The sequence below is a fragment of the Perognathus longimembris genome, chromosome 1 (genome assembly GCF_023159225.1).
Source record: "Perognathus longimembris pacificus isolate PPM17 chromosome 1, ASM2315922v1, whole genome shotgun sequence".
Taxonomy (NCBI): domain Eukaryota; kingdom Metazoa; phylum Chordata; class Mammalia; order Rodentia; family Heteromyidae; genus Perognathus; species Perognathus longimembris.
The window spans coordinates 41,408,922-41,434,960 of NC_063161.1; the positions used below are offsets into that span (position 1 = coordinate 41,408,922).

General features: G+C 36.3%; 1 protein-coding gene across 3 annotated transcripts in view; it reads left to right on the plus strand.

Annotated features, from left to right (window-relative positions):
* Tafa2 (TAFA chemokine like family member 2) overlaps positions 1–26,039 on the plus strand; it is a 418,117-nt gene that overhangs the window by 118,408 nt on the left and 273,670 nt on the right. The window contains exon 1 of one of the 3 annotated variants that reach the window (XM_048360558.1): positions 10,726–10,951. The exons of the other annotated variants lie outside the window; for them this stretch is intronic. The gene's annotated coding sequence lies outside the window, so the exon portion shown is untranslated. Of the gene's footprint in view, positions 1–10,725; positions 10,952–26,039 lie in introns of those variants that run through there. 3 annotated transcript variants of the gene reach the window in all.

A 26,039-nucleotide genomic window follows, 5' to 3' on the forward strand; every position in this document is an offset into this window, starting at 1 on the left:
ATTTTTCAGCTTTGTAAAAGGGCGCAGAAGTGAGGTTATAAAAAGAGAATCCCCTTGCATCTGTTTCTCTACAAATCCATCCTGCAACTTTGTCAGTGTCACGATGCCTGGGTGGTTGATTTGCCTAGGTAATGAGGATTGTGCCATTGTGGATGAAGAGGGACCACAGAAGCAAAGGGCAGCCTCTGCGGAGGCTGTGATTTAAATTTTCTTTAAGGTCAACTTTGTAGATCTGGCGTCTGCTTTCCATTTGTTATCTGTGAAAACATTCATCACAATGCTTCCTGTATTAAAAAATAGAGAGATGACCTGAGTTGGACTGGAATTTATATTGTCAAAGTGAGGGAGGTAAATAAGACTTCAATTTATATTTGCAAAAGGAATTATAGGCCGATGTCTGGGAATCTGAGCTATTGCTGAATTGTAGAATGGAATTATTGAACTGAAGACATGAAAACAAAAAGTAAAAGCAAGGTTATTAGAAAGAATGTGGAAATAATGAGTCACTGAGTAGAGTTGAAATGAATCATTTAAATAACATGAAAATGCAAACTCCGCTGAGAAGTCTGATGTTTTAGAAGGGATATATATATATATATATATTTGCCAGTCCTAGAGCTTAAACTCAAGGCCCAGACTCAGACACTGAGCTTCTTTTGCTCAATGCTAGCACTCTACCACTAGAGCCACAGTGCCACTTCTGGCCTTTTCTGTTTATGTGGTATTGAGGAATTGAACCCAGGGCTTCATGCATGCTAGGCAAGCACTCTACCACTAAGCCACCTTCCCAGCCCTTGTAAGGGCTTTCATTGGCACCTGAATATTTAAAAGATACTTGGATATTTCTTGCAAGTCACTTTTAATGTTGTATGGAGAGTAAAACTTTGGTACTTTACAATTAAAAAAATTAAGCTCTTTCAGAGAAGGGAAAGTAGGATTATCTGGCTTTTTATTTGAACAAGAATTTCTGTTTTTGATTTTTTTTTTGGTTATTCTTATGCTTATTTCAGCAGCATATATACTTTCCAGTTAGCTTGGGTCAGAATCCTTTTGTTAGAAAAAAATGACTCACAAGACAATATTTACAGAGATAGTGTAGGTACAACCACAGGAAGATGATACAGGAAGATCATCAATCATAGAGGCTACAGTTACATATGGCACGTTGAAAGTAGTTACAACTGTGATATAACAATTGTTTCCATAACATGGAGTTCATTTCACTTAGCATTTCTGTATCTTATCTGAGTATATTGGAAACCGGGTATATTGGTATTAGAACTAGGAAATTGGAAGGGAATACCAAAATCGAGAGACACAGGGTAAAAAAAGACAAACAACTACAAAAGCAATACTTGCTAAACTGTTTGGTGTAAATGAACTGAACAACTGAACAACTCATGGTGGGGGGAGGGAAAGGGGGTGGGGGGGATGAGGGACGAGGTAACAAACAGTACAAGAAATGTATCCAATGCCTAATGTATGAAACTGTAACCTCTCTGTAATTCAGTTTGATAATAAAAAATATAAAAAAATAAGAATCCTGAGAAAAAAGGAAAAAAATGGTCAATATTTACTAAAACAACTGTACCAATTGGGGAAAGGTGGAATGGGGAGGAGGAAGGATGAGTGAAAATTGGGGAAGAGGTAACAAGTTTAACAAGAAATGCACTCACTACCTTACATATGTAACTGTAACTTCTATACATCACCTTGACCCTAAAAGTTAAAATAAAATATTACTGTATCTAGTTCCAAAAATGGGAGAGTGTATCAGAAAATTTCTTCAATGCACTGGCCCTTTTCAGATTACACTGCCAGTAATAATTGTAGCCAGTGGTATGGTTCTAGAGACTGTTGGTATGTTCTGTAACTGGAATACAAGGAAGACCTTGATTTTTCCCTTTATGATTTTGTAGATGCTAAGGCTTGGAACAGGCACAAATACTATTTTTGAAGTGAAATATCCTATGTGTAGAACGTGAATTTTAATTCTTCCTCCCTTAGTCACTGAACATATGTGTACACATTCATCACTTGAGCCCACAGCTCCATTTCCAGCCTTCTGCTGATTAATTGGTGATGAAAGTCTCACAGACTTCTCTGCTCAGGATGACTTGGAATCAAGATTCTCAGACCTCAGTTTTTTAGATAGCTAGGATTATAGAAGTGAGATACTGTAAAATATGTTTGGTAGTGAACTTTTACTCTCTATTTCATTGAAGAGTTGGAGGAATGTTAGTGTGAGATCTGTTTTGAAGGCCTTGTAGATTTCCACTGTGAATCCATCTGGACCTGAGCTTTTCTTGGAAGGGAGATCTCTTATTACAGTTTCTATTTCATTGCTGGATATGGGTCTGTTCAGTAGATTTAAATCTTCTTGGTTGAGTTTGGGCATATCAATTTTTGTTAGGAATTTGTCCATTTCTTCCAGGTTCTTGAATTTGTTGGCATATAGGGTTTGCAAAATAGTCCCTTATTAAGTTCTGGATCTTTGTTGTTTCTGTGGTGATGTTACCTGTTTTGTCTCTGATCTTATTCATTTGGGTATGCTGTCTTTGTTTTTTGGTCAGGTTTGCTAGGGTCTGTCTGTCTTCTTAATTTTTTTAAAGAACCAACTCTTCATTTTGTTTATTCAATGTTTTTTTTTTGATTCTAAGTCATTTAATTCTGATTTGATCTTAATTATTTGCTTCTGCCTATTGGCTTGGGGTTTGGCTTGTTGTTCTCTTTCAAGGAGCTTAAGGTGCTTTGTTGTTGAATTGAGATTTCTCCAATTTGTTGATGTAGGTGCTCAGGTTTATAAATTTTCCTCTGAGTACTGCCTTTGCTGTGTACCAGAGGAGCTGGTAATTTGTGTGTTCATCTTGGTTTAATTCCATAAACATTTGAAATTCTGTTCTGATTTCCTCCATGATCCATTGGTGGTTCAGCAATGTATTGTTGAATCTCCATGAGTTGTGGGGTTTTCTTTGGTGGCCTTTGGCATTGAGCCCTAGTTTTATCCCATTGTGGTCTGAGAGAATGCAAGGAATGGTTTCAATGTTTCTGAATTTGTGCAGGTTTGTTTTGTGCCCTAACATGTGATCTATTTTGGAGAATGTTCCATGTGCTGCTGAGAAGGATGTATATTCTGGTGTTGCTGGATGGAATAGTCTGTAATTGTTGGTTAAGTCTAGATGGTCTATGCAGTTGTTTAGTTCTGAGGTTTCTTTGCTCAGTTTATGGCATGTTGATCTGTCAGGGGTGAGAATGGTGTGTTAAAGTCTCCGACAATCAATGTGTTTGGGTCGATGAGTGTTTTTAGAGTCAGCAGTGATTGTTTGATGAAGTTGGGTGCTCCTGTATTTGGTGTGTAGATATTTAAGTTGTATCCTCCTGTAGGTGAGATCCCTTTATTAGTATGTAGTAGCCTTCTTTGTCTCTTTTTACTGTTTTGAGTTTGAAGTCAATTTTATCTGATACTAAGATTGCAACACTGGCCTGTTTGCGGGGGCCGTTTTCTTTATAGATTTTATTCAGGCCTTTCACTTTTAGAATACGTTTGCTTTTGCTGGCAAGGTGAATTTCTTGGAGGCAGCAGAAAGATGGATCTTGGTTTTTGATCCAACTTGTCAATCTCTGTCGTTTAATCGGAGAGTTAAGTCCATTAATATTGAGAGTTAGGATTGAGAGGTGAGTGCTTGTTCCTTTCATTGTGTCTATCTTTGTAGGGGCTGTGTCTTCCCTTATTGCTCTACTAATCTAGAGTTTTATTTATTGATGTTTTCCCTCTCTGGATCGTGGTCTTGTTGGTTTTCAATGTGGAGGAGATCTTTGAGGATATTCTGTAGAGCTGGTTTGGTGGAGATATATTGTTTCAATTTTTCTTTGCTATGGAAGTCTTTTTTTTTTTTTTTTTTTTTTTTTGTTGCGAGTCCTGGGGCTTGGACTCAGGGCCTGAGCACTGTCCCTGGCTTCTTTTTGCTCAAGGCTAACACTCTGCCACTTGAGCCACAGTGCCATATATGTGGCACTGGGGAATCGAACCAAGGGCTTCTCTCCTTGCTTTTATGGTCTCCGCTGAGAAATCTGGGGTAATTCTGATTGGTTTTCCTGTATATGTGATTGTTCTCTTTTCCCTAGAGGCTTTAAGGATCCCTTCTTTGGCCTCTATTGATTCTGTTTTGATTACAATGTGTCGATGCGAAGTCCTGTTCTGGTCTGGTCTGTTTGGGTCCTTGTATCTGGATGGGCCTATCTTTCTGGATGTTTGGGAAGTTCTCAGCTAATATTCTGTTAAATAAGTTGCCTATTCCATTAACTTCTTTCTTTAGGTTTTCTTCAATACCTATTAGCCTTATATTGGGGAAAAGACTACAAGCAAGACAACACTAAAGCCACCAGCACAACTATGTTCATCCCAGCACAAATTGTCATTGCTAAAACATGGAATCAACCTAGGTGCCCCCAGTAGATGAGTAGATCTGGAAAATGTGGTACATATACACAGTGGAATTCTATGCCTCCATCAGAAGGAATGACACTGCCCTATTCATAAGGAAATGGAAGGACTTGGAAAAAATAACATTAAGTGAAGTGACCCAGACCCAAAGAAGCATAAACCCTATGGTGTCCCTCAAAGGGAATAGCTAGTACATTAGGCTAGTCATGGTAGAAGATCAAAATACACCAATAGCTACACCCATATGATCACATAGATGATGCAAAGTGAAATGAACTCCACGTTACCGAAACAAGAGTTTTACCACTGTTGTAATTATTATCAACATGCCATGTGAAACCGTACCTTGGTATTTATTTTAGGTTTTTTTCTTGTCTGTTTGTTTGATTGTTTTGTTTAGTTTTGTTTCTCTTGTATTCCCTCCCTGTGGTTGTACCCTTGCTACCACTGTATCTCATCTGAATACGCTGGATACTGTTTATATGGGTATTAGAACTGGGGAAGGGAAAGGGGATATCAAAATTGAGAGACAAAGGACAAAAAGACAAACCATTCCAAAAGCAATACTTATGAAACCATTTGGTATAAATAAACTGCACAACCTTGGGGGGAGAGGGAAGAGGGAGGGAAATGAAGGTGGAGGTAAAAAGTTGAACAAGAAATGAACTCACTGCCTCATGTATGAATCTCTACCCCCTCTGTACCACACTTTGACAATAAAGAAAAAAGTTCAATTAAAAAAAAAGAAGTGAGCCACTGTACCCGATTAGAATTTTTATCAGTATATGTGACATTTTTTTGCTATACATCTCATGATTGTAATAAATCTTCATCATCATTTGTATGATACATAAATATAGTAAGAATAAATAAAAATAGTTTACAATATATAAAACTCTGTGCCTATACTCAGGTTTTGTCGCATGTATCAATCTCAGTGTTGGATTTTGCAAGGTTATATGTGATTTTTGGGTCTTCAACTGCACATTTTTTCAACAGTTCTTTGTATTTTCATCAGTAAGAACAAGCAAGAAAACCAGAGTCAAGAATCTCTCCACTATGATCAGCCATTGTTCACAGAACTTCAGTATGCAACAGGTTGCTGAACGTTTAATCTCTGTAATTTGGAGATTCTTCTTCCTGTTTTCTTCTCATACAAATACCACTGACATTTGGCCTGCAGATAGGGGCTCAGATTCTTCCTGAAAATGAGATAAATCATCTTAATGAGCTCCTTTTCAGTAAAATACATAAATTGCGTATTATATTCTGTTTTCATGCAAAGCCTGTACTCATTATGAAAATAGCTTACAGAAAATTCTTGCTCCATGACTGGGTTTTAGAAACTCAATTCCTTGGAGGAATCAGGGCTGCCTGATTAAAATCCTGAGGGAGAATGTTGTTCAAATATAAGTGAAATAAACCTTTATAAAGTAACATAATATATAACACTTACATGTGCACACACTCTCATATTGTTAGTCAAGCTAGTAGAATTAATATTTATGGTGGTGAAGTACAGATAGCAGGGGTTAAGTCTCTAGTTTATAAAACACTTCAAATGCAGCAGAATACTTGTGGTGAGCTCTCCATGGTATTCCTACCATGCTAGTCACTGGAAGTTTAGGGGAGACAAATACTTATTTGTAAGCTGGTATTGACTACCAAATTGTTGTAGATGGGTTATTATACACTAAACCAGTATTTACTTTAATATCATTTATTAGGAATACAACCCAGCCACATCGGTTATTCTTATTCTAAAATTCTGTTGGATGAGAAACAAATGGGGCACCACATGATTATGCAACAGTAAGTTCTTTTATTTATCTTAGGATTTTGCATACTTGCTGTTGAATCTATGAAAACCAAATTTCAAAACTAAAATCTACCAGATTTAAGTGATATATATTTTTTCTCCTCCCTCCCTCCCTCCCTCCCTCCCTCCCTCCCTCCCTCCCTCCTTCCCTCCCTCCCTCCCTCCCTCCCTCCTTCCCTCCCTCCCTCCCTTTCTTCTTTCCTTCTTTCCTAGCTAGCTGACTTTCCTCTTATTGTACCAGTAATATGTTTATATAGAAGCACATACCTGTACTTATATACCTGTGCTTGTTTATTGTCTGATAACTATACTTTTTGACAAAATTTTTATCTGCATATTCATTGATACACATGAAAAATGTGTCCCAAAAGACTATACAATGAAATTATATTTTCCACAGAATATAACAATGTGGGTCATAATTATTAAGTAGAGAAATTAGTAAATAAAAAATTGAAACTTTGAGAGATCTAGATCTTAAAAACATAACTCTGTCATTTTTAAGCTACTTGACCCTATGTAACTTTTATCCTAAAGCCTTAGTTTACCCATTTCAAAAATGGTTGTGTCACAAATAATGAAGCTGTTGTTAGGTATGTGCCAGTACATAGGCACACCTACCATGATCTCAAGAACAGACTAAGTGAACAGCCAACACAAACTCTCATTATTATTTTACTGACATTACTTCTGTTTTCCTGCACTTAAACATTAATGTCACCCAGTCTATTCTTTGAATGTGTGTCTAGCCATCTTACCTCAGGTAGCAACTGAAAACTGTGGGATTTGTATTAATTTCTAGGAATATTCATATCAAGAATCCCAAATAAACATGTCTTAAAGGCTTTTGATGATAGGAAATCTACATGCTGGGTATCTCTATTAACTGTAATATTTGATATATCTGGACACATGTTGTCCATTTGGAAAATAAAAAGTTTACTATGTGAATGCCTCACTGGTCAGAGAATGAAAAACATAATTTAGTTCACCATTATTAAGAACATTTTTAGTGTCTCTGTATCTGCCTTCCTATCAGAGGTGCCTTTTTCTGGGGTTGCATATTGAGCTAATGCCATTGCTATAGAAAGTTCCCAGGGGTATCAATTAAAGGTTAACTCTAGCTATAAATGAAATATAGATTTTTCTTTTCCTGTCTTTTGCACATAAGTGAATACAAATTTTATGATTAAGATATAGCTCATGGATTTATTCATAACACAAAGTAGATGTACAAAAGGCCCAATCATTATAGTTGTTGGTTAGATTAGCAACAGGAATTGTAGGATTTTTTTTAATGTTAAGATTTAGAAGAAATTTTTAGCAGTAAGAGATTATAATAGGTTTTATATTCTACAAAGCAGCTATCATGTATAAGAACACTAAAATAACTAAATAATACTCAGAAAGAAACTAATCCTTTAAAGGGTCTCAGTAAATGTACTCACAAATAACAAAGAGCAGTTTAAATTTGCCATTCAGATTGACTTAAAATTGAAAAGACTTAAGCCACAAAAAAGACAATTATCCTTAAGTATAAATTTAGGGAAAATAATAAAATAAGGTATTATTGACACAGTTTTGTATCTTAACATAGAAATTTAATTTGTCATTTAAGTTTTTGGAAAGAAAATTTCTCTATTTTGTGGTATTTTGTAATAGCATATAGCTTACCCACTTGTTAGTTTTGTATCGTGGAGTTCATGGACTCCACTAAATATTATTCTATTCTAAACTGGACACCAGTGTCTCATGCCTATAATCCTAGCTATTTATGAAGTTGAGATCTGAGGATCGAAGTTCAAAGGCAGCCTGGGCAGGAAAGTCCCTGAGACTTTTATCTCCAATTATCCACCCCCGCAAAAAAATCCAGAAGTAGCAGTATGACTCCAAAGGTAGAACATTAACTATGAGCAATAAAAGGTCAAGGGAAGTATCCAGACCCTCAGTTCAAGCCCAGAACACACACATTCTGTCCTCGTCTCTGTCTGTCTGTCTGTCTCTCTCACACACACACGTACACACACACACACACACACACACACACACACACACACACACTCTGCCATAAAATCTGTAAAATGTATCCAAACATTACATATTGAGAAAACAGCATTTTAACATGGGATATAGTTTTATGTAAATTACCAGCTTTCAAGTATTTTGGAAGAGCTTAATATATAAAAAGCATTAACTATGTAGGACTCCATTTTTATTCAAAGTTTATGGGATTCCTGAAGTACCCCTATATTGCCTTGGCTTTACAATGTAGTTTATATTACTTTCCCTTACTTTAAAAAGTGGATTTCACTTGCCTTATGTCTACAGTATCTTGTATTTTGTATCTACTTCCTTCAGACTTATGATCAGGTGAACTCAAAATCTTTCCTATTCTGAGACTAAAATTTCAGTGTTTGAAACATTCCTTTGTTGGCAATACAATGAGCAAGAATTCATTGAAACATAAGGCATTAACTGTGAAAGGGCTGAAAAGCCAAAATATAAAACGTTTCAATATAACATCCAACTTTGATTTTGTGCACAGAGTAGAATCATAACTGAAGCTACAGAATCTTTTTCTGGATATACTTTTGCCTTTTGGATTTCTGGCCTACTTGATGTTACTTATGGAAAAACTACTTTGGTCTATGTGCAGCTGTGGCTGTTGTTATTCACTGCAAGTACATAACTATATAATTTATATTGATTTGAGCTCAGTGTGTTTCTTTGGTCCAAACTGCTGGACTTATTTTTTCTATGTAGCTACAGTCTCTGGTTTGTCATAATGGGTCAAATTATAGTAATTAGAATGTGTAATCACAAAATAAGTATATCCCGAATGGCTAACATTAAAAAAAGTATAATCTTTGTAGTGAACTGCTTTTTAGAAGATTATCAATTTAATCTCATATAAAGCTCACATCAGTGATAGCTTCTAACATTGTCCCCATCTCATAGCTGAAGAGATCGAAACGTGGGAGGTTAAGGAATTTGCCCAAATCTACTCAGCTGCTAAATGACACAGCAATAATTTGACTTAGGGAATCTCACACCACTGCATGATGTAGCTTTTCTTTTGTAAAAAAGAAGAAAACAGCCAAGGATATCCCTTTAATCATTTTCTAGTAAATTGAGTTAATGAAATTTATTATGTTGTTTCAATAATTGTGATGCTTTGCTTTATTTTATAAAAAATTAATTTTGAGTAAAACAAACAATATGTCAGCTTGGATGTTGCTAAATAACTTAAGCAATGAAAATTTTAGCTTATTTACTTATGGGTTTCATCTTAAAGTTAGTAAAACATCCACTCGTTATATACCTAACACAGTCATACAGATTTATATTGCAATTGTATACCTTTCTACACTTGTATTTTGTATGGAGATCTAATTCTTACCTATTGGATATTTTGATCATGCCTTAATAAAAACTAGAATCTAAGTATAATTTCCTTATATTTTCTTCCTTCTTTTGATATTTCTCTATTAATAGAATTAGTAGATATTAGTTTTCTCATTCACCAGGGATTTTACTTGGAACTAAAATACAAGGTATCAATTTATGTTGGTTTCAGTTGGTAACTATCTATGAGTTGAATGTGTAACAGATATCAAGTAGCGTCTGGCACTTGATAGAGAAATAATTGCTAAGCATAATTAGTTCATTTTAAAAAGGAGATTACAGGCTGGTATTTGAAAGAATCTCAGACTGTACACATTTTTTTGTTTTATTGTATTTGATTTTATTTAATGCATTTTAACATCTGTTGTGGTATAGGTCTTGTACATATAGGATGAAAGTGCTCCTCATTGCTGAGTGGTGTTTTACATGTTGCTGGTACTATCATAACTGTGTGAATACAATATTCCTATCTGTCACTATATGTCTATATCCTGACAGGAGATGACAGGAATGCATAGTGACTGTGAACACCAAGTGAATGAACTTCTAATGAGAAAGAGTACCTTTTCAAATACCTCCCAGAATTTCAGAACATTTTTTGTGTTCCTCCTTTTAATGGAAGCTTATTAAAATAGAGTTATGAAGCAGTCTTATAATTGGCATACTTTACCACAACAATAGGTTTTTGGATTTGCACTGTACAGGCAGGAGGAGGAGTAAGAGCAACCTGTGTGCCTTACTGAACTGAAGATCTGAATAGTCAAAAATGGATGAATGGATGGATGAGAGATTGGTAGTTAGACTCCTAGCTGTCAGGAAGCAACACCAATAGCTGAAAAAGTGAAACAACAACAAAGAAGGTAGAAGGTATTTTTTTCCCTTTTTGGTATAATTTAGCAACATAAGGATGATGTCAAGGCATATTTTGTTGGAGAGGATGAACTATTAGCTTTGAAACTGTTGGGATATAGGAAATCCTGGAACACTCTTCCAGACTGAGAGGAAAAAGAAAAACTATCTAAGTCTAGTTTGTATATCATCCAGGAAAACATTGCTCATACTAGTGGTATGTAAGGCTTAGCAACCAGCTTTCTAAATGGGAGACCAAAGCTCAAATTTGTAGTGTTTGCTAATCTCTGTGGTGTAAACACCTCCCATGATGGCTGAGGTAAGCTGCTGACTTAATATTACTGTGTACACTCCTGTATGAAGATGGGAAATAACACACTGACATGCCTTCCAGAAACCAGTAGCAAGCTCACCCTAGCACATGGCAGTTGAAAGTAAGTTTACTTAAGGTAGAATTATGTAAAAAGTTTTTATTCTTGTTCTCTTCCAATATATCAGAAATAGAGGAAAGTGTGATTTTCAAAATGTGTCTTATGAAAGGTCAGAAGGCAGGGTCTCAGGCACTTAATTGGCCCTTCAATGGTAGTAACAGTAAAGACTTTTTGAAATTCTCTTTCCAGAAAAATGAGCTGTTTTGAAGGCACAGGGAACAGACAGCATTGGTGATTTTTTTTTAAACTGAATATCCTAATGAGCCAGCTCCATGAAATTCTCTAGCCATCAGTCTATTTTTCCACTTGTGAACCTACATATTTCCTGAGAGTAACTCATGTTTAACTAAATTATTCACTTTGAATATTAAAGTGGCAACTCATAAGTTTCTCTAAGCCCTTTTCTGTTCCGGGTATCTGGTTACAATGCTTTCCTGGCAGCATATGGCTAATTTTCTTTCTGTGCTAGGAACAGAGTTTTCTTTTGTACTGTGATTTCAATATTTCTACTATCTTTTACATTGCTAATAAATCATTCAGGAGACTTAGTAAATATATACATAATATGGTAAGATGTACACATATATTATTGATACATTTTTATTTTTATGTCCTTTTTCTGGTTTTTATACCTTTTTATTTTTCTGGTGTATGTTGATTTTCTTCTCAGATTATTTTTTTATTTTTATTTTTTTATTTTTTATTTTTTGCCAGTTCTGGGCCTTGGACTCAGGGCCTAAGCACTGTCCCTGGCTTCTTCCCGCTCAAGGCTAGCACTCTGCCACTTGAGCCATAGCGCCGCTTCTGGCCGTTTTCTGTATATGTGGTGCTGGGGAATCGAACCTAGGGCCTTGGGTATCCGAGGCAGGCACTCTTGCCACTAGGCTATATCCCCAGCCCTCTCAGATTATTTTTGACTTAAAAACCTCCCTTGAAATGGTTTTAAACATCTCTTAGTTCTTCTGTCCAAGCTTTTTTTTTTGTTTGTTTTGTTTTTGGAATGGCTCATCACAGGTTTATTTATTTATTTGTATTTTTTTCTTATTTATTGTGAAAGTGATGTACAGAGAGGTTACAGTTTCATACCTTAGGCCTTGGGTACATTTCTTGTACTGTTTGTTACCTCCTCCCTCATTCCTCCCTCCCCCTTTCCCTCCCCCCCCATGAGTTGTTCAGTTGGTTTACACCAAATGGCTTTGTAAATATTGCTTTTGGAGTCGTTTGTCTTTTTATCCTTTGTCTCTCAATTTTGATATTCCCTTTCACTTCCCTAGTTCTAAGCTTTTAAGCAGACAGCCAGGCAATGCTTTTAACAGCCCCAAGGATCATGCATTCCATTGATTCCCATTCAGTAGGGGGCTGAGCTTAGTTTACTCAGGTAAGATGGTGAGCTCATTCTTTGATGATCTATCACATATGTATTCTGTGGCCTGGATAGGCCTCTTACCTACTGCTACTGGAAATATTGTCCCTCTTAATGCACCCAAGATTCTGTCTTGCCTTCTACTATAGACCCTACTAGGCAGTTTGTCTGTGAATTCCTAGGGTCTCCATTTAGGTGATACTGAGTTTTATCGCCAGTCACAGACACTAGGTTTCCTTTAGAAGCAATGGGAAGCTATGACCACCAGATACCATATGTCTAGGATAGTGATGTTTCAGATGCAGAGTTTCTGTGGGAAACAATTGACTTTTAAATCTAGCATTTGCATCATTGTTTTTGTAGTGAAAGCATTCACACCTAGAGTAAGACACTTTTTTTTAAAAACTAATAACAGTTTCTTAAGAGCTACCTTTTACCAGTGGACTAAGGAACTCCACCCCACAGGGCTGTCTAATCTAGGCTGGGAGGAGAGCTACAGAGATTCCACTTCTGGCATGCAGAGTATCTTTCTGGTCCTGAAAAAGAACTGAATAGAGAGTTCATCTTTTCTCTTTGATTCAAAAGCTACAGAGAGGCCTTAAAAACTTAGCTATTTCCCTATTGTATCAAGAGTGGGAATTTAGGTACCAGCCACACTCCCATATCAGGAAGGCTTCAGATTCAATTATGCCTCAGCCCTTTGCCCTGAAACAGCGTGCAACCCAACTTACAGCCATCAGAGATGCTTCCTAATTGTGAACTAAGGAACTCCAACCCCTGGTGCTGCCCAGATCTTGGCAAATCAAGGACAGCTTCAGATCTCAGCAACGAAAGCAGAGATGCCACCACGATACTGCATACCACACACAGGGAGACACAGGTCCCTCAAACCAACTGGAGAACTCATTTTTCAAAAAACGTTTTGTTTTAGCTCTATCGTCTGTGGTGATTGCTAAGCTTGTTTCTTTGTTGTGTCAATGTCTAATTCTGGCTACATTTTTATTGTTTGACTTTTTCCACCTTCTTTTTCTTTCCTTTATCCTTCCTTTATTATTATTTATTATCCTTTCTATTTTATTATTATTATTATTTTAATCTGAAATTTTTCCCTATTTTTCTGGCTTTTTCCCTTTTCTTTAGTTATTTTTTTTTTATTCTGTTGTTCACTCTTCCCCCCCCTGTTTTTGTCTGTTTGATTATCCTTGTTTCCATTTTGGTTCTGTCCAGTTGGCTCATCCTATTATTTTTTCGGTTTGATTTATCTTGACCCTTACAACTGATTTGCTAACCGGGTAAACACACACACACACACACACACACACACACATATATAAGATACATATATATAAATTATATATTATATATAAATATAAGGAGAATATATATATATATAAAATCTCCTTTTCTGCACCATAATACCACTCTCCAATCAAAAGTGAAGGTGTACTTAGATAGAAGAATGCTTCTGTATGATTTAAAACTTCTGATTTAAAGTCTATGCAATTGTCGGGTTCTGTGTTGTTTTTTGATTTTTATTGTGCACTATTGTGGTTTCATTTTTGGGTCGTGTTGTTTCCCTCTGTGTTATCTTTCATTGGATCATTTTTTTTTTTTTTTTTTTTTTTTGGCCAGTCCTGGGCCTTGGACTCAGGGCCTGAGCACCTTCCCTGGCTTCTTCCCGCTCAAGGCTAGCACTCTGCCACCTGAGCCACAGCGCCACTTCTGGCCATTTTCCATATATGTGATGCTGGGGAATCGAACCGAGAGCTTCATGTGCAGGAGGCAAGCATTCTTGCCACTAGGCCATATTCCCAGCCCTCATTGGCTCATATTGACTCTTACAATTGAATTACTCATCAGTTACAAATGTACCTAATCTTTTTTCACCACAGTACCCTTCTCTACCCCAAAATAAAGGTGTGTATAGATAGAGGATTGCCTACAACTGATAAGCTTTTTAGAGTAGGTAATATTTGTGTTTACAGAGTCTGATGTATGGGCTTTCAACTTGATTTTCTTCAGTGGTATATATGACAAAGTCCCTCTCCCCCATTTGTTTCTCCTTTTAACTATTACCTACTCTCTTTTTCATCCTTCTTCAGCTAAATCTTCTATAACATTACACTTCTCTAAACCATTGTTGTCTCTGAAAAACTACTCTTCTCCAAACCTCCCCTGCATAACAACTTCAATTTTTTTCAACTGATAAACAAGAGTTAACATTACAACATCTCAGCATGACTGAACTCTAATCTAACATTTACTGTTCTCAACAAAACCTGACCCCAGATATACAAATCCTAACAGAATATCAAACCATAGATTGGCTAATCAACCAACCTATTAAGAAGACCACAGTTCCTCCCACCCCAATTGAAACCAAAGGGTTTCCAAAAAGGGCAAAACAAACCATAGAAACAAACAAGAAAAATGGTAATTCCAGGAATCTTAATTCCCACAGAAAATAAGAGCAACAGAGCAGACAATCAAAGACCTAGAAGGCAGTCCTCAAAATGCTTTAAAAACTCTGTTGATAAATATGATTAAACATCAATTACTTATAGAGAAAATCCAGTCAGAATAACTACAGAGTTCTTGGCTGAGACCATAAAAGTAAGCAGAGCCTGAAATGATGTATTCCTTACCTTTAAGGAAAACAACTACTGAGAATGATATACCCAACAAAACTCTCCTTCATAACAACAGGACAAATAAAAACTTTCCACAGCAAAGAAAAATGGAAGAATTAATCCTCACCAAAACAGCACTACAGAAGTTACTACATATAGAAAATGAACAAGAACATGATATTCGCAGAGAAACCACCTTGCCAGAAAGCTAGATAATTATAATAAGAAAAGATAAGGCACAACCTCTAAGAAAGTGGTTGACATGGCAAGAATTACCAAATATTTCTCAGTCCTAACTTTCAATATTAATGAACTAAAGTCTTCAATTAAATGACAAAGATTTATTAGTTGGAGCAAAAAGCAAGACCCATCCATCTGCTGTCTACAAGAGACACATCTTACTGACAAAATAAAATCTCTCCACAAATGACTCTTTTTGGAAAAGAAAATTAAAGTCATCATTAAAAAAATCTCATCAAATAAAAAAAAGGTATATATTCTTCTTAGTCTCCCATTTCTTCCTAAACTCAATGTAATTTGACTCCCTTTTCTAATTCTTAATGGAAAATAGTTGATTTAAGGATGCACTTTACTCACCTCATTTGCTCCATGTTATCGCATCCAAATTCATGGATTCAAGAGCTTTTCTTCCCTTCTCACAGCTACTGTCTTAGTTAAGCTGCTGGTTGCATCTTTTCTAGGTGATTGCTTAAATCCCTCCTTGATTTTAGAAGTCATCTTTCCAGTCCATGGGTGCTGCCAGAGTGCAGCATCTTGAAGAAAAACCTGATCATATGAAGTGATATATGGCTGCCTTGGTAGCATAATAATTTAGTTCCTCTTCAAGAAAAATCCTGTTTATTCAACATTGGTAGGGAGTAGTGTGGAAGGTGGGTAGGCTGGAGGAGAGTTGCTGACAGCAATTTGTTGATCTGTATGGCTCATTTAGTGAATCCACACAAATTTCTCTAGAAGGCATATTACCACAGCTACGTGGCCATAGCCACTGCAGATTATATTCCACCTCATGAAACTTAAGAAAGTGTTCTTTCCTATAGCCTCTCCTCAAGAACGCTTCATGGCAAATATAAATGTTTCCTCCCACACCTGGTTATATTTCTGCTGATTGTTTCTTGGTAACTTGTGCAATTGCAGGTTTTGTCTGCCTCTTAAAAGTGCTGTGTCAATCAGTTTTGAATGATATATTCTTCTCCTTGGCTTGTGTACATCTAATACCCATCTGAAGTAATCACGAATTTACTGGTGGTTGTTATTATTTCCCATGCAATAATGCAATTGCGATTAAAGAGGTCTATGGTGCAGGTTATGCAGAATCACTTAGCTCTCAGCTTTATTAATTAAATGTTATTGGATAATAATAATTTGGAGAATCTACATATTTTACTCCTACTAAGTCTTGCTTCCAGTAATAAAATGAAGCAAGTAGAGGCAAAGTTATCCATAATTTTGATAAAACAAAATGATCAAAATTGAGCAGGAAATAAAGAGGTAACAGCCAGCTAGAGAAAATTCAGAAATTTGGAAAATGTAATCAGGAAGAAAAGCATAGATAAGTAATGACTTTTCACCATTCCATGGCTGTGATTATGGTCGTATATTGAGTTTTACCAAAATTATTCAATTCAAATACTCAGAAATAACTTCTTTGATTGAAAGAAATTTCTAATTTTCTTTCTTTCTTTTTTTTTTTGGCCAGTCCTGGGCCTTGGACTCAGGGCCTGAGCACCATCCCTGGCTTCTTCCCGCTCAAGGCCAGCACTCTGCCACCTGAGCCACAGCGCCCCTTCTGGCCGTTTCCATATATGTGGTGCTGGGGAATAGAACCGAGAGCTTCATGTGTAGGAGGCAAGCAGTCTTGCCACTAGGCCATATTCCCAGTCCTCTAATTTTAAGGATATTATCAGATAATAAATTTACTGGCAAGGAGTAGCTTCAAAGAACACATCTCAAACATCTATACAACTAGGACATACCTGTGAGAAAATTCTCTTCAAGAGCTTTCAGATTGAGAAAGTAGTTGTATATACTGCTCCATTTTAACCTGGATTTTGACATATTCTAGCATTCTCAGAAATCCAGGACTATATTATTCTTGAAAGCTTGGAGACAGAGGTAGGTTACTACAATTTTTACAATTTCTCTTGTTAGTGAGAAAGCCAGGCCTTTACATTTGTGTCTATGTGCATTGGAAGGAAACAAAATATTTTTATTAATTTTTTTCATTTAAATTATGGTGTTCTTCTGTTTGACAAGACTTTGTAAAAAAAACACCACCAGCTAACACTGGATGAACATGTTTAAAAATATACATTTGAAATTAAGTTAATGGAATTTAATAGCATTCTGTGATCAGATAATCCTAATACCTAATCAAATTTATTCTTCATTATTTCTGAAGTTGTTTCCTCTCTTGAGCTGCAAATTGATAGTAGTAATAAATTTATATTATATAGGGTTCTAGCATAGAAAATAATGCTATTTACATCACATAATTTAATCACCATAATGATCCTAGGACATAAGATGAGCTGTTTTATCAAGAGAAAATTGAGATTTATGGAAGTTATAACTTGCCAAATATCACACGGCTTATGAGGATCTAAAACCCATGTTTCCTAACACCCGTTTTTCCTTTGTTTACTGCTCTTTCTCCTCCTCCTCTTCTTTCTCTCTCTCTCTCTGTCTATCTTTCTCCTCCTTCACCTCTTCCTCCTTTTAAGTAGATTTCATGCCTGCCAAGGTGTTCAATAGACATCATACGTGTTAAGTCTCTTGACAAGTGTATGCATAATGTTTATTAATAAATCAGTGTATTAGTAGATGTTTCAGTTTCTGATCTTCATTTATTATTATTATTTAATTTTCTTAGCATAAAGATGATTTTAACTGTTCTACAAATGTTTCTGTGTGCATTAGCTCAAAAATGTCAATGTTTTGAGGGTTTGTAACTAATATGTTGAAATACTAAAATCATGTAATTAACAAAACAGTAATCTGTTAGATAATCATTAGACCAAGACAAATCCATTGACCTATGGTGTTCTTTATTCATGTATTGATCCTTACCAATGTCTTTACTGATTTAGTAAGGTCTATTCAATTATAAAAAAGCAGAACAAATAACAAGTAGCCCAACATTTATTCAAATCTGTACAGAATCTTATATTGATAGATTTATTTAAATATACATGGGTATTGTTTTACATTAAGTATGTTTGTTCTATGAAGGTAGTAAAACCAAGGATATTTTAAGGTCATTTAAAGCATATTTTTATCAGTGAGATAATATACCAAAATCAGAAGAAACCTCTCTAAATGTTAACAGCTGTTTTTTTTTTCTCTTTAGCACTTGCAGTGATTTATAACTGATACCAAATTGAGTTCTGCATATCTTTTTGTGTAGTTGGTTGAAAGAGAAGATTGCAATAGTTTTAGCCTTTGTAGTATCTCTTTTTCCCTTTAATCTTTGTTTCTGATCAGTGAGCCAAGAGCTTCCTAATTGGATAGCAATAAATCAGTGTGGGAATTCACATATCTTTACTTGTTTTGCAAGCTCTGATATATAACAAACACGAATCAGGATGAATTTGGGGGTCAAATACAACGAGAAATATACTTTAATGTTTTGAATCTAGTCTTAGTGTGTGTAACGAGCAAATTACAGCATTACTCCTTTATAAATCCGTCACTATGGCCATGGGCGACTGTGACTTTTGTATCTCTAGCTCCTTATTTCTTTAAATACTTTTCTTCTTTTCTGATATCACAATTTATCTTGGTTTTCCCTCTGATTTTCTTTAGATCAAAGTGTCTGTTTGTGACTTCTCTGCTAGTTCTCTTGCTGTGTGCTGTTTTTGTTTGTTTGTTTGTTTGTTTTACTGCAGACAGTTCTATTTCTCTTTGGCTTTTGTTGACTCTGCGTGCAGTGCTGGTTAGGGAAGATACCTTGCTGTTTGTTATATATGTGTTATGAGTGTTACCGTTTCCTTCATGCTGGTCTGGGTAGCCATTGTAATTTGATTGATTTTCCTTTTTAGTAAGGAAAAAAGAAAAAGGAAAAATATCACTTAGAGTCTCCACATGAAATACTTCTCAAATGTTAAAGCAGGATCATTGAAAAATTGTCTCAGGTTAATATCTGGCAGCTCAGCTTAGGTACAAGTTTTCTTATAGAAGAGACAGCAAAGGTGGGCAGAGCATAATTTTGGAAGCAGTAAAATATATATCCACAAGAATGTTGTTACTCTTGAATAATTTTGAGCTAAGATTTCAGATTCTGCCTTAGTTTGCTTTTTTGAAAGGAAAGGATAAGCAGCTTTTGTTTAATGGTAGTATGTCTCTGGGGTGTACATTATATTCTTTGTATGATGAGATGTAGGTTTGATGACTGTAAATTTTTTCTAGGAGAGCATGAAACATTAAAAAAAGATTGGCCAGGATCCATTCAAAAGCATATAATATTTGATGAATATTAATACAGACAATTAATGGATTAGGAGACTATGTGAACCCAAGCATGAATAGGGTGTGGGAGGATGGTTATCAGCATTAAAAAAAACAACAACAACAAAGCAACCCAACATTGGAAATGAACAAGGCAACTGGGACGTGAATGAATTCAATTTAATATGTGGGTAGTTAGAGTTCCCTCAAATTATATTCTTTTTTTTTTTTTTTTTTTTTTTTGGCCAGTCCTGGGCCTTGGACTCAGGGCCTGAGCACTGTCCCTGGCTTCTTCCCGCTCAAGGCTAGCACTCTGCCACTTGAGCCACAGCGCCGCTTCTGGCCGTTTTTTTTTTTTTCTGTATATGTGGTGTTGGGGAATCGAACCTAGGGCCTCGTGTATCCGAGGCAGGCACTCTTGCCACTAGGCTATAACCCCAGCCCTCAAATTATATTCTTGATTCTTACCCTGTAAAACTTTGGATGTGTCCACATTAAGTGCAGAGTTTCAGATGTTTGTCTAAGGTGGTGGTCATGTTTCTCATAAGGAAACTGATTCCTATGTCCAGTGGCTGGTTCTGTGAGTTCTGTCTGGTAGGAGTCTATAGTATTCAGGGCCTTGAAAAATGTCAGGCACAGTGATTTTTCAGAGTGCCCAAGGAACACAGATGGAGATGCTTTTCTGCCAAATTTGAGAAACATTAATGAGTCTGACCATCCCAGGTTTTACTTTGTTTTCTCATGGCTTGGGAGCTTGAAGAAGATGGATTGCTTGTCCTCTCCTTTCCATTGTACCTGGGAGAGATTTTAAGTTCAACCATCATTTGGGTAGCAGAATGTAAAAAGAAAGAAAGGTAAAGATGACAGTCTCAGGCACATTTCCCAAACCAATTGGCCTTCATATTGTTTGGCACACAAGATGTCTGATTAAAAAATAGTTGATTGACCTGAAGGTAGGAAGCAGAAATCATGGTTAGATAAAAGGAGCAGGGATCTCAGCTGAGAAAACCACTTGCTGTCTTCTTGCTTGTCAATTCTTGGTGCTGTTGGCTCAGCCTGCCTGGTACAAACCAGGTCCCAGTTAACCCAGGTTTTTTTTTTTTTTTTCCACTTGTGGGAAATGCATGCATTTGTTCTCCAGAATGGGATCCTATTAATTCCCTTGCAGATACCCCATTTCCAAACTAATATTCCTGGGGTCTTCATGATCTATTTTCTTGTAACACTTCATTTGTAACGCATGTCGAAAGTGTATCAAAATAATAGCTTTACAATATTAAAACTGCAAGATTACTGCCAGTTTTGCTAGTGTTAAGAATTTTAAAAGCTTTGAGCAATCCAAAGCAGAGGAAACTCATGAGGACTGGAGGGGGTGTTGGAATTTTAATTTTCTTGGAATGTCAAAATTAAAAAAAATATATAGCTCCTTAGTACCCTCAGCCTGCTGTTTTTGTCAGAAGGAACCCTAGGGTGATTAAGTTAGTGGAGTTTACAAATGCCTCTGTATTTGATAATATGAATTTCAAAGAAAAAGGTTACAATTATTTAGAATAATTGTGAGCCTAATGAGTAATTACTTAGTAGGAGATTTGTGAATTGAAGAGGATTATATATGCCTTAGAGTGCTGGAACTAGAATCACTTGTAAATTTTCTGTGTTTTCTTTTGTTTATATTATTTTCCAATGTAGTTATAATTGTTAATACAGCCTTTTATCTAATGCCAGAAAAGCTTCTACAAATCTTAGTAAGATGTCAACATGTAGGGATATATGGATTGAATATAGGCTGAAAGTATCTCATGTTTTATGACAATCTTCTCCCTGAAGGATTTAGGCTTCTTGAAAGGTTCTTAATATAAAACATATTTCCAGAATTGCTTGAAGTAAAACAAAAGATCAACAAGTAACATTTATAGACATACATTATTAATCCTTAGGATGTAATTACCATAATTAAAATTCAACACAATTGTGCTTCACCACTCTAAAATGAAGCAGGATCAAATACATTTAAACATTGTTAATTAAAATTACTATTTTAAATTTCTGTGTTAGAACCAAAAGTAACTTTGCCTTTATCATGGATGACTGGCATCTTGGAAGATCTAGGTGCTGTTTTATGAAAACCTTGAAGTCTATGTAAATGATAAAATTTTTATGACAAAGGAAGGCTCAGTGGAAGGACAAGGGAAAACAAAGTGCTGATAGCTGTGTATTAGGGTACAGCCAAAACAAGTTACCAGTGTAGATTGTGTTTGAAATTATCTGTGTATACTGGAGCTAACCTCAGCAGGAGAGCGTTATATGAGAAGCTTTCAATTATACTCCATTGGAACAGGGTAGATGAGGTGAAGTGAGATGAGGTATGTGGTACAATACAGTTGCTGATATGCAGGTCACAGTGTGGAAAAATGTAGTAACAGTGCGTAGGGGTGTGTGTGTGTGTGTGTGTGCACACGCGCGTGTGTATGCACTGGTTCTGGGGCTTGAAATCAAAGCCCCAAGTTCCTACTTGACTTTTTCCATTTACAGCTGGTGTTCTCCTACTTGAACCATGTCCCAGCCCTAACTGTGTGTTATTTAATTGGAGATAAGACCATCATGGATTTAACTTCCTGGGCTTGTTTCAAATTGTAATACTCAGATCTCAGCCTCATAAGTAGCTAAGATTATAGGTGTGAACTACTGGCCCTGGTGAATTATAAGCATTTTTCTAGAAAAATAATAGAAACATGGATAGAAAAATAATATTATGCAAGTACTTAAGTCTTCAAGCAGACATGCAAAGCAAGTCTATGGTCTAACAAAGAGATTTGCCAAAGAGAATATTTTAAGTGAATATATACATTATCCATGGTACCAAAAAACCCTATGGCAAATAACAAACCACTGCTACCAAACAACAACAATAGCAACAACAACAAAAACCTTGAAGGTTGAAACTAGTACTCAATCCAGTTATTGTTAAGAACTGAAGTGCCAGCTCCTGAACTGGCTAAGATCCAAGAAGATTCCTGCTGATTCTGTTTGACCTCTTGCTTTGTGCTAGAGCTGTTCAGGGCATCCTTATATATGATCTGAACTGGCCCGGACATCGAGTAGAATGGAACCTATGCGTGCTTTTGTTTAGGGTAGAAGTAGAGAGCTTGAGAGAAGGTAAGACGCTCCATGAAGGAATTTTTCTATGTCTCAAGAATTTCCTTCAGTTACCAAGCAGATGCCAGGATGGTGACTGCATTCTTGCAGACTTTCCATCATGAGTATTATAAAATACACTGATATAATGTATTAATACTATGGGGATAAATTAAATACCATTTGGAAATCCTTTATAAATCTGTGATTTTGAAAAAAACACATTTAATAATGAAAAGAAAGTCTCATCATTTGCTCTTCTGTATTCCTATATTTTAAGCAATACTGAAATCTTCTTTCAGAATTTGAAGCTATATGAGAAATTGCATTAAGATGAAGTAGGTAGTCCTTGAAAAAACAAATCGTCTAGATCTGGCGAGGACTCTTTATAAACCATAAAGCTTATTTAATCTTAGGTGTGGTAATAAAACATGATGTTAATAAAAAATACTTAAATTTTATATTGTAATGCACCATGTGGCTTGTGCCTCAAGATGACTTTTGACTACTTTTAAAGAGAGGAATAAGTATATATTTATAAAACTCACATCGTGGCATCCACATTCTGTCTTGAGGTTTTCTATCCACGGAACTAGGTATTGTTCACTTGACCAGAAAAATTCATTTTACTAATACATTTATAGGAAAAATGTTATACTTTGGTGGTGATGAAATCTGATTATCTTTATATAAGTGTGCCACTTTATGCACTAGATTTTTCAGATAAATGTCTTTTGACTATGAATTTATAAAGCTATAGTTACATAGTTCCATTTTCCAGTACTTTTTATCTGATTTAAATAATCACATAAAGTTCAGCAGTCCACATAAGGATCATTTAAGAAGTCATACAAAGAATATGGATTTAAATCATTTAAACACTATTTGAAATATATGTTCTATGTATAAATAGAATACATTATACACATTACATATTTATTAATATATATTATATGTGTTAATATATACATATTATATATTCATTCTTTATATACATATTATATACATGTTGTATATTATAAACTTTCTATATTTCCTGACTTGTAAAGGGAAGATAAGACACTTTACATATAATCTTTCTGATATGAAATGAGGAACTTATTAAATCAATAACATGAGAGAAGCACATTTACAATTTAATGTAAAGATTACCTGTTTCCCAGCTTCAGTTTCAGATTTAAGCAATAGAGATACTGCCTACCTCTTCACATTCTGGAGAAGAAATGATACAAAGCCTTCTGAATACTAACACTGTTAGGTATATGGACAATCATTACAGTTCTTTGCTTCTAACAACATCATATGTTTATCTCAAATGCTCAAAATATTCTGAGATTTCTCAATCACATGGCCAATGAAATTCACCTTATCAAAAAGGTCATTTGAGTAAGAAAATAATCATTTTTATTTTCAATGTGCCATGTGAAATTATGCCCTTTTTTTTGTATTTCTTTCCCATGGTTTTACCCCTGATATCACCGTAATTGATTTTAGTACCCTGGATATTGTATATATGTGTATTGGAACTAGGGAAAGGAAAGGGAATACCAAAATTGCGAGACAAAGGATAAGAAGACAAACCAAGGCAACAGCAATACTTGCAAAACTATATGGTGTAAACCAACTGTACAACTCATGCGGGGGGCGGGGGAGGAAAATGGAGAGGGGAAAGGGGGGGCGTGGGGAAATGAGGGAGGAGGTAACAAGTTGTATAAGCAATGTACTCATTGCCTTATGTATGAAACTGTAACCCCTCTGTACATCACTTTGACAATATAGAAATGAAAAAAAGAAAATAATTGAGAAAATTTCTGTGAAGTTTTTAGCCTGTCATTCCTTAATCTAAATTCAGTTTGACCTCTTCCCACTTTGGTCTTACAGCACAGCACTCCTTTCCCTTTAAACATGGCCTCTTAACCTCCTTTGCTGGTACTTTCTTTGGTTCCTGAAAATAATGGCATATTAGTTTCCCAGGGCTGCTATAACAATGTACCCCAAGCTGGGTGCTTTTAAATAACAGAAATTCATTGTCACACAGATGTTCTGGCTAGAAGTTTGAGATCAAGGTGACTACCCAGACATGCTCTTTTGGAAGGCTCTCGAGGAGAATCTTGCTCTGTTTCTTTTAGCTGCGGGTAATTTTTGGTGTTTCTTTGCCTCTGGTCAAATTATTCCCATGTGTCTTTAGAGTGCCTTCTTGCTTGTCTGTCTTGTGGTCCAAATTTCCTCTTCCTCTAAGGAGCCATATTAGATTCAGGTTCACCCTAATGTTCTCACTTTACTTTGTGTACTTTTGGAAAGACTGCTTTAAAAGGAAGTTACACTCTGAGGTAGTGGGGTTAGGGTTAGGATCTGGCAGTGTGCGTTTTTGGAGGAGACACAATTCAACTCACAACTATGATATTTCTGAAGCTTCTGATCTCAGTATCGATTGTATTTTCCCTTTTCCTGAAATGATCTTATCCACTTGGAGACTTTAATAACAACTGTAGCATAAGGGAAAGAATATGGTCTTTGGAGTCATACTGTTGTACATTGAATACTGGCTATTGCACTTTTGAAAGTAAATATAGCAATCAAAATATTGTCAGTGATTTTCTATATGGGGCCTAGAATGATATCATGCAAGCCAAGGTTCCTCTGTTTCCCCTTCTGCATTCTGTTTACTAGATTGCTTTGAACATCTAGAAGCAAACATAAGGTGTAAAAGGATTCAGAATAGATCATCTGGACAAATGTTATGCGAAATGTGGTCCATGGTCTGGCTGTATCAACATTACCTGGGAGATTTTTAGAAATGCAAGTGGTGGGCCCCACCTAAACTAATGCCCCAGAAACTCTAGGACTGGAGCTCAGGTGTTTGTTTTAAATTTTCTTGATTCTTAGGCTTTCTGAAGACTAAACAACTGAATTTGATTGGGCATTTCCAGGTCACTTTAGATAACTTTCTTGGAAACAGTGAAGGTTTTATGAGTTTATTGATCAAGTGTGTGTGCCGGGCTCGGGGGTATCAGGCTCTACTCTAATCTAATCGCTCCCTTTCTCACCCTCTCCCCTGGTCACCCGAGCAGCAGGTAAGGCCAGAGTGGAGTGGGGGGGGGCTCAGGAAAGACCTCAGGTGCACGCAGCCATACGAGATCCCTTGTCCTCCCTCCTTACCCACGAAGGAAGCCAGGCGCAGAAGGATCTCGGAGATGCTTCAAGAGCAAATCTGATTTAATAAGGGAGTGGCTAACAGTTGATATAGTAGGGGTGATGAGAAAAGTGGTGATTGACCAAGAGCTGGCGATAGGCTGGCGAGCTTGTCATAAGACCCCCTCATGAGCTAACGTCACCTGCATAGCAGCACCCCATGGGCAAAGCCCATGAGAATGGGGAACACATGGGCTGGCCAGAAAGTTGGGGGGCTGGTCGCAGAGCCAGTTCTTCTGGTTCCAGACCCAGAGAATTGTGGCCTGCTTCCGCATTCCCCCAGGGCTTGGGGAAGGGCGGCGTCTCG